Here is a 9,369-nt window from a genome sequence, read left to right as displayed (position 1 = left end):
CTACTTAAAAATCCCCATAGGTGAAGTTTTAAAATTTTTTACTGGTTACAGGTTTTCAGTTACAGAGGAGGTCTAGAGCCAAAATTATTGCTCTCGCTCTAACGTTCGCAGCGATACCTCACATGTGTGGTTTGAACACTGTTTTCATATGTGGGCGGGACTTACGTATGCGTTCGCTTCTGCATACGAGCACATGGGGACAGGGGCGCTTTAAAAAAAAAAAATGTATTGTTCATTTTACTTTATTCATTTTAGTTTGACACTTTTTTCCCCAAAAATAATTTTTTTGATCACTTTTATTCCTATTACAAGGAATGTAAACATCCCTTGTAATAGGAATATGGCATGACAGGTCTTCTTTACAGTGAGATATGGGGTTAATAAGACCCCACATCTCACCTCTAGGCTGGGAAGCCTGAAATAAAAAAATAAAAAAAGATTCTGGCTTTGATCATATTGGCGAGTCGGTAGAAGCACCAGAGGGCGGCGCGGGGGGGGGGGGGGGGGGGGGGAGTCCTCCTGTAAGAACGATCAAGCAGCGGAACAGCCACTATGATCATTCTTATGGTGTAGGGAATCTCCGGCTGAAAAAGCTGATATGATGTAGCTACAGGCATCATTCACATATCCCTGCATAAAGTCAAGGACGTCATATGACAGCCGGCGGGCGGGAAGTGGTTAAAATGCTTCTTTTTTTTTTAACACAAAGTTGTCCATTTATACAATATTTCTAACACATAGCATGTACATACCAAAAATGACACCCCAAAATATATTCTCCTACTCCTCCTGAGTACGGCGCTAACATGTGTGTGAGACTTCTACAGCCTGGCAACATACAGAGGCTGAGTACAGCCAAGCATGGCCGAGCATGGCTGGGTATCACCGAGTATTGCAGGGTATCACCGAGTATGGCTGGGTATTGCAGGGTATCACAGAGTATGGCTGAGCATGGCCGAGTATGGCTGGGTATTGCAGAGTATCACCGGGTATGGCTGGGTATTGCAGGGTATCACCGACTATGGCTGGGTATTGCAGGGTATCACCGACTATGGCTGGGTATTGCAGGGTATCACCGAGTATGGCTGGGTATTGCAGAGCATGGCTGGGTATTGCAGGGTATCACTGAGTATGGCTGGGTATCACTGAGTATGGCTGGATATTGCTGGGTATGGCAATTTATGGCAGAGTATTGGCAGGGTATTGCAGGCTATTGCAGAGTATTGCTGGGTATTGCAGAGTATTGCTGGGATATGCAGAGTATTGGCAGGGCATTGCTGGGTATTGTAGAGTATTGGCAGGGCATTGCTGGGCATTGCAGAGTATTGGCAGGGCATTGCAGAGTATTGGCAAAAACACCATCTTCTGAACTGTATCTATGATCAGCCCCAAGTACTGCAATCTACTTGAAGGTTTTAAGGAGGATTTCTCTAGGTTGAGAATACAACCAAGGCATTCCAGGTAGCCGCCTGCGGTGACCAAACTTTAGTTTAAGTGGGATACCGACTGATCTATCAAGAGTAAATCGTCTAAGTAGGCTAGTATCATTATACCTTGAGCCCTTAGCCTGGCTAAAGAAGGAGCCAGGACCTTTGTAAACACTTGAGGTGCAATAGCTAGACTGAACGGCAGAGCTACAAATTGAAAATGAAGATTTTCTACCTTGAAGCGTAGAAAAATTCTGGTGAGCGGGGAAAATCGGCACATGGAGATAAGCATTCTTGATGTCGATTGAGGCCAGAAATTTTCCCCCTTGTAGGATGGAGACTACTGATCGGATTGCCTCTTGCGAAAAGAACGGCTATTCAAAAGCCGGTTTAGATCTTTGAGATCTCAAATGGGTCTGACATCCCCATGTGAAAAGGTTTGAATAAAATCCTAATCCTTGCTCTTCCAAGGGAACCACCTAGAAAGAGACTTATTTTTCACTGGATCTCTGGGAACGCTCGACCTGAGAAAACGAGGAGACGGGAACTCTCGGAACTCTAGTTTGTAACCTAGAGATATTGAGGAAGCCACCCATCTGTATTGACATTGTTCCTGCCATATCCTTGAAAACTGTAGAAGCCTTCTCCCCACTCGACCGAGCAGGGGTGCCCCTTCATAAAGAGGCTAAGTATCTTGTTTTGTGGGTTTCCTCCCCCAGGTCCTCTTTTGAACCTGCGACTGACTCTGAGGTATACCTCTTGCACATGACGGAGAAGGCCGTCGTGACTGCCTGGAGGCTGATGCCCCTGGCACTGGAGAAGAAGAATGCCTAAAAGAAAAATGCTTAAACTTCTTCTTAACCGGAAAAAAGGGACTTTTCCCATTAGAAATTCTTTGGATATACTTATCCAGATCGTCTCCAAATAACCGTTCACCATGAAATGGGAAACTGGCCAAGAGCTTTGCATGGCGCTTCGGCTGACCTATTTTTCAACCACAGGATTCTACACACATGTACTAGCCCTAGCATGAGCCGTAAGGCCTGGAGAATAGAATCTTTCATAGCGTCTACTGTAAAACACAACGCTTATGATATCCCGGCCCGACCAATTTAGTGAGAGATTGTACCTTCGTCATCTCTCGCCCCTTGTTCCTCAGCATGAGAGACCTGAGCAAATGGACGGGGACTTGTTACGCTTAGTCCCACTCTGGGATGCGATTAAGCATCAATTATTTGCTCCAAACTAAAATGGTTGAAAAAAAAACCTCCTTACTATTAAACACAGGGGCTGCAGTGTTAAGAGCAGCTGGAACACTTGCCCCTCCTGATGGCTCACTCTGACCAGCCATATTACTCACAGGGGAGGATGCCATCTTTACTGAGATGGATGGTTCTAGGCTGCCGTGTGACTGTAGAAGTCTCTCTAGAGCCCTTTTTGAGGTGTTTTTACCCCCTTTCTAAACATAGCCCAATGCACAAAGAAGAGGTACTACCAGAAGGAATGAATTCACTTGCTTGAGCAATAGTCCAGCTCCATTGCTGCTATTAATGCCAAGCCTGATGCAGCAGTAAATGTGTCAAAAGGAATGACTGTGTCACCAAACCTTTAATATGCCACCTTTGCTCTTGTGTCCCTCCGCAGCCTGCAATAGCAAAAATTGTGCTTTTTAAAACACTCCTTCCCGCACAGGGCATTGGAGGAGGCCAACGACACGCTAAGCCCCGTCCCCCCGTCGCCTATGGCCCTTTTTTTTAAAAGAGCTCTTTCTCGCGCTAGTGCGGGCTCCGATCCTATGGGATCCACAGGGAGGGAAGAAGAAATGGCGAGGGGAGGTCTGGAAGCCGCCGAGCGGCCTGCCGTTCAAGCCGTTTCTTTTTTTTCTCATGGTGCATTGCAAAAACACATAAAAACACCTGCTTCTACATTCCTCGATCCAACGGAATAACGTTCATCATTTAGGACTTACAGAGTCTGCTCAATCTTTGTCTTGAGTAGTAATATTAGGATAATAAAACCGGGGAAATTTTGGCATGAAAATGACAAACCGGCTTATCATCCGTTCTGCAGCAAAAATATATTGACAGTTGCAGTTGCCATACTAATGTGAGGAATTGGGGAAAAATGTGAATACACTGGATTACTTTTTGTTTTACCTAAACAGAGATGGTTTGAATTTTAACAGAAGAAAATATAAGCGCTATGGAAAATCGCACAGTGAAAAGCTAAGGCCAGGTACGCAGGCAATAGATATCAATAGATTCCCCCATCCACACTAAGACCCCTTTCACACCACGCCGCCCATAGCGTCGGCGGTAAAACAGGAAGTGGCTACGAAGAGCTGACAAAGAGGTCAGCAGATTCAACAACAAAGTTTAGACCCATATTTTTTTTTTTAAATGGTAGTTTACATCTAGAGAGGTTGCATAGTACAGGCTCATGTGACAAGATGCGTCGCAAATCTGGCAGTAAAACGCAGCTAAAAATAGCGGCGTTTTACCGCCGGATTTGCGGCGCATTTCGGGCCCTAGCGGGCCGCTTTTACCCCCGCTAGCGGCAGAGAAAGGGTTAAAACCGCCGGCAATATGCTGCAATAGTGGCGTTTTGCCGGCGGTATTACAGCGCTGCCCCATTCATTTCAATTGGGAGCAGCAGTAGAGGAGCGTTAAACACACCTCTCCTTCACCGCTCCAAAGAAGCTGCTGGCAGGACTTTTCCTGACGTCCTGCCAGCGCACCGCTCTGGTGTGAAAGCCCTCGGGGCTTTCACACTACAGACAATGGTGCAGCAGTTTTATGGCAGATTTCAGGCGCTATTTCTAAGGCTATAGCGCCTGCAAAACCCCTTGGTGTGAAATGGATCTAACAGCATGAATGGAAGGATCTCCACTGCTGCTGTTGTACTCAGTGGCAGTGCCCATGGCAGCCTGTCCACCTGAACATCTCATAGGATGCAGTTACTGTTCTGACAATCATTTTTCACCTGGCTCAGCAAAAGTTCATTTAAAAAGGGACTGAGCCAATAGGGCCACCTGTTTAGAGAATTTTGTCTAAATTGTCCAAAACACAAGTCCTGTAGGACCAGCTTATAGAGGAAGTAAACTTACCTAATAAGACTTACCTAAAGGTAGTGTAAATATCTCCTAAACATGCATCGTTCAGGAGATATTTAGTGTACATGCAGCCAGTGACATCACCGACGCATGAACTCTGAAGGAAAGGCCGCCCCACGTTGTTTTAGAGCCCTGTGCCGTGACTGGTGGCTCCCGCGCACATGCGATGTCATCGCGGCTCCGGCCAGTCACAGTGCCGGAGTCCGCAGACCAGGAAGGAAGACCGGGTGAAGATGGATGCTGTCTCCAGCGATGACATCACATTGCTGGAAGGCTTTGTTTTGAGGTAAGTTTCACATAATGTGCTAGTATGAGATGCATACTAGCACATTATGCCCCTGCCCTGCAGGTAAGAAAAGAAAAAGTGCATCGGCCGACAACTGCTTTAAACTAGTAATAAACCCTCAGCATTTTTTAGTTGAACACCTTGAATATGATAAAAACAACATTCTCCACAGAACGGCACAGTGGTGTAGTGGTTAGCACTCTCACCTAGCAGTAAAAAGGGTCGTTGGTTTGAATCCCAAACACGACACTACCTGCCTGGAGTTTGCATGTTCTCCTTGTGCCTGCGTGGGTTTCCTCCCACACTCCAAAGACATGCAGGTAGGTTAATTGGCTCCTGTCCCAAATTGGCCCTAGTATATGAATGGGGACCTTGTATTGTTGGATCCTTGAGGGTCAGGACCAATGTGAGTGTGCAATGTACAGGGATAGGGACAATTGTAGACACTCACTCAGGTTGAACTGGATGGACTGGTGTCTTTATTCAACCTTACTATGTAACATCTTGAACCCAGCACTTCCCTTTAACAAGTTTCAATGTTGCTGACTCTTGCTCTTTCAGTGCTGCTTCCCTTAATTTCCAGTCTTCACAGGAAAGACTTAAACTGGTGTTGCCACCAAAAAATAAAAAAGTGTTTAAAATTCTTTAAAAAAAAAGAATTTTTTTTTTATACTCACCTCTAAATACCTGTTGCTAGGGGGATCCTCGTAGTCTGCCTTCTTTCTTGCCCAGGCTGGTGACATCACTTCCCCTCGCGCCGCACAGTCATCGGGGACCTGTCACGTGTCCCAGATGACTGTTCGGCGTATCACAGCCCCGCACGGTGCCCACAGTACGAATGACGGTGCCGCAACCGGAGCGGGGAACGAGGGGGGGCTTCGTTCCCCCGCATCGCTGGACCCTGGGACAGGTAAGTGTCCGATTATTAAAAGTCAGCAGCTGCAGTATTTGTAGCTGCTGACTTTTAATTTTTTTTTTTTTAGGGGCACCCCACTTTAAAGTGGATAAAAAAAAAAAAAAAAAAACCTTCTGTATGCAGGATCAAAGCGCATGAGTGTCCCATACCAAGCGGCTTACTATGAGAAAACTCATCAGGGAGAAGGTGCCAGGAGCACCCGCAAGGACCCTAGAAGAGGAGGATCTGGACTGCTCTGTGTAAAACAACTGCCCAGAGAAGGGAAGTATGATGTTTGTTATTTAATATTTTTAAACTAGGTTTATAATCACGTTAAGCTGGCTTGTAGAATTTTGTTTGAAATGTTTTGTTTTCAGAACGTTTAATTTTCTAATAAATAATGGAATCAAATTGATTTTTAACCATAGGGGAAAAAAATGTAAGGAGCAGGATGGAATTTTTTTTCTCAAACAAACAAAATTTGCATTTGAGAAATATGATTCATTCCAAAATTGAATATTAAAAGCAAACAACATTTTGAATTACTTTTGAAGGCCTTTTTTTATATAAAAGTAAATGTATGAGAAGGATCGGAACATTGGACATTATGGCTACATTCATAGACGTGCACAGGTGGTGTTCCAGGGCACATCCTAATCACTATGTGTGGTGCCGATTCCCCCTACTGCCTGGGCTCCCCCCCTCTTGTTGCCCCCCCCCCCCTCCCCTGCAGTGCTGCTGGCTTCCCTCCTCTACTCTCCCCTGGCTGTTGCAGAGGATGTTTCAGGATAGAGAGCAGGGGAAGGGGCTAGTGAATATGTAATTTAACCTTCCTTTTCTAAATGGACACAATCAACACACTCATTGTTTCCATTCCATTTAATTGTGTTCATTCATACCTAAAGCATAGTAAACTGTGTTTACTATGCTTCAGTTTGTGAATGAATAGGAAGCTACTCAGCATAGAGCACTCCCCATTCATTCACTGTCCCATGCATCTGAGGCTGCAGAGTAAGACATGTGTGTTTGAGCACACCCTAATGCGATAGTCTGTGCACACCTGTGGCTACAATCACATGGTGTACAGATTTTATTCATCTTATTACGCATGTTTTTTTTGTAGCACAAACGTTCCTGCGTAATGATCAGTAAATACTTGTGTAAAATTGGCCTTTTTCCCCCAATAATTATAAGGGCGGTAGTTTGCCGCCATTTCACAGGCAGAGACAATTTTAAAGTGTGACATGTTGGATATCTATTTACTCGGCGTAACATCACCTTTCACATTACACAAAAGAATTGGGCTAACTTTAGTGTTTTTTTTTTTTTCACCTATAAATTGTGATTGTAAAGTCGTTTAAAAAGAAAAAAAATAACAATAACAAACATATGATACTTACCCGCTCAATGCAGTTGATTTTGCACAGAGCCGCCCCGTCCCTCTTTGCTGCTCCTGGCCCCTCCCTCCTATTGAGTGCCCCCACAGTCAGACGGATCCTATGGGGTCACTGGAGCCAAATCACAGCTCTTTGTGTCTATTTAGACATGGAGCCCTGACTTGGCCACGCCCCCCCTCTCTCCCCTGATTGGCTGACTGACAGCTGCGGGAGCCAATGGGCCCACTGCTGTGTCTCAGCCAATCAGGAGTGTCCAGGGCGGCTTAGATATTCGCGGACATTGCTGGAGAGAGATGGGGCTCGGGTAAGTATTAGGGGGGCTGCTACACACAGAAGTTTTTTTTTTTATCTTAGAATGCATTAAGATAAAAAAAAAAAACCTTCTGACTTTGCAACTCCTTAAGACCCCTTTCCCACTGCAGCGTTTTTCAAGCGCTTTAGCGTTAAAAAAAGCGCCTGTAAAGCGCTTGAACGAAGCCTCATCTGCAGTCCCAATGTGAAAGCCCAAGTGCTTTAAGAGCCCTTTCACAATGTCAGCGCCCGAAAAACGCTCATAAAGCGCCGCTTAAATTAGCAGCGCTTTACCAGCGTTTTTCGAGCGTTATTGGGGCGCTTTTAACCCCTGCTAGTGGCCAAATAAAGGGTTAAAAGCGCCCACAAAACGGCGCTTCCCATTGATTTCAGTGGGAAGGGGTGCTTTAGGAGTGTTGTATTCACCGCTCCAAAAGCGCTGCAAAGAAGCTGCTTGCAGGTTTTTTTTTTACGCTCTGCCAGCGCAGCGCCTCAGTGTGAAAGCACTCTGGCTTTTACATTGGGATTGCAGTTGCAGCTTCTTTCATTCGCTTTTTTTTAACGCTAAAGCGCCTGAAAAACGCCCCAGTGTGAAAGGGATCTCGGTGTGAAAGCACTCGGGCTTTTACATTGGGATTGCAGTTGTGGCTTCTTTCAGGCGCTTTTTTAACGCTAAAGCGCATGAAAAACACCCCAGTGTGAAAGGGGTCTTAAAGAGGAAGTAAAGGCTATTTAAAAAAAAAAAAAATGCAACCTGCAAGGCAAAAGCATAATGAGCTAGTATGCATAGTAGCATACTAGCTCATTATGAATAACTTACCTGAGAATGAAGCCCCTGAAGCGGTCCTGTCTTCATGTTCGCCGCTGCCATGTATCCCGGAGTGACTTCCGCGTCTCGCTGCTGCGGCGCTGTGATTCGCCGGAGCCGCAATGACGTCACTCCCGTGCATGGGAGCCGACGCGAGCGGCATTTTGCCGTGATCTGCGGCCTGCCCAGTGCGCCGTGGACAGCGGTGACTGTCTTTTTATAAATATCTCCTAAACGTGTAGGTTTAGGATATATATCTTGGACCTACAGGTAAGTCTTAATCTAGGCTTATCTGTAGGTCAAAGTGGTTTGTAAGGGTTTACAACCACTTTAATTCATGTTTTTTTTTAAATGCGTTTTAAAATCCGCTGCACAAATACCGCGACATAAAAAATGACAACACCCAAAATAATATAATGTTCGGGGGTTGTAAGTAATTTTCTAGTGACATAAGTAGAGGTAGGTGGGTGAGAAATGACCGGATGGTGAATAGATGTGTATGAATGACGGAGATGTGTGATGGAGCTCCGGGCACAGTGCGGAGGTGATAAGCAGGGATCTCCCCGGGCGAGGACCGGCAGGCACGGCGTGTATAGGACTGCACGGCGTCCTTGTTGTGATTTAGTATTGCCGCAGAATTGGGTGACCGCCTGCCGCAGCGCGCACACCGCCCGCCGATCCTGCGCAGTCCAGCCCGCCGCATCTATTTGGCATATTTTATTTGACGTTTCCTTCCCCAGACTGACACCGACTCCCTCCTGCCACCACCGCTACCCACACTGTTGTTTACTTCTCTTCACAACCAGGCGAGAGTCCCCGCCCCCTTGAGAAAGGTAGGACGGGGAGACTTCTATTGCAGCCAATCGCCGCGTGCCAAACCGTAACAGCACCCAGACTCGACCAATAAGCGCCCCGGGCCACGCCTATTACTACGGAACACGCCTTTTTTTCCAGGCGAGGGCGGGTTCCCTCCCCCCCCCTGAGCCACCAATCGGCTGCCTGTTTACATCCTAAAGCGTGAGTAAAAAAATGGGCAGGGCCGATAGTGGGAGCGCGGTGGCCACGCCCATTCTGCGGGATGTTTTTTTTTTTTCTTTGGAAAGGAGCGCACCGCTATTGGCCGAGCGCGCTGTCATTGGGCGGTGAGGTCCGT

The sequence above is a fragment of the Lithobates pipiens genome, unplaced genomic scaffold (genome assembly GCF_037356315.1).
Source record: "Lithobates pipiens isolate NorthernLeopardFrog02 unplaced genomic scaffold, aLitPip1_a1.2 Scaffold_1, whole genome shotgun sequence".
Taxonomy (NCBI): domain Eukaryota; kingdom Metazoa; phylum Chordata; class Amphibia; order Anura; family Ranidae; genus Lithobates; species Lithobates pipiens.
This window is presented reverse-complemented; position numbering follows the sequence as displayed.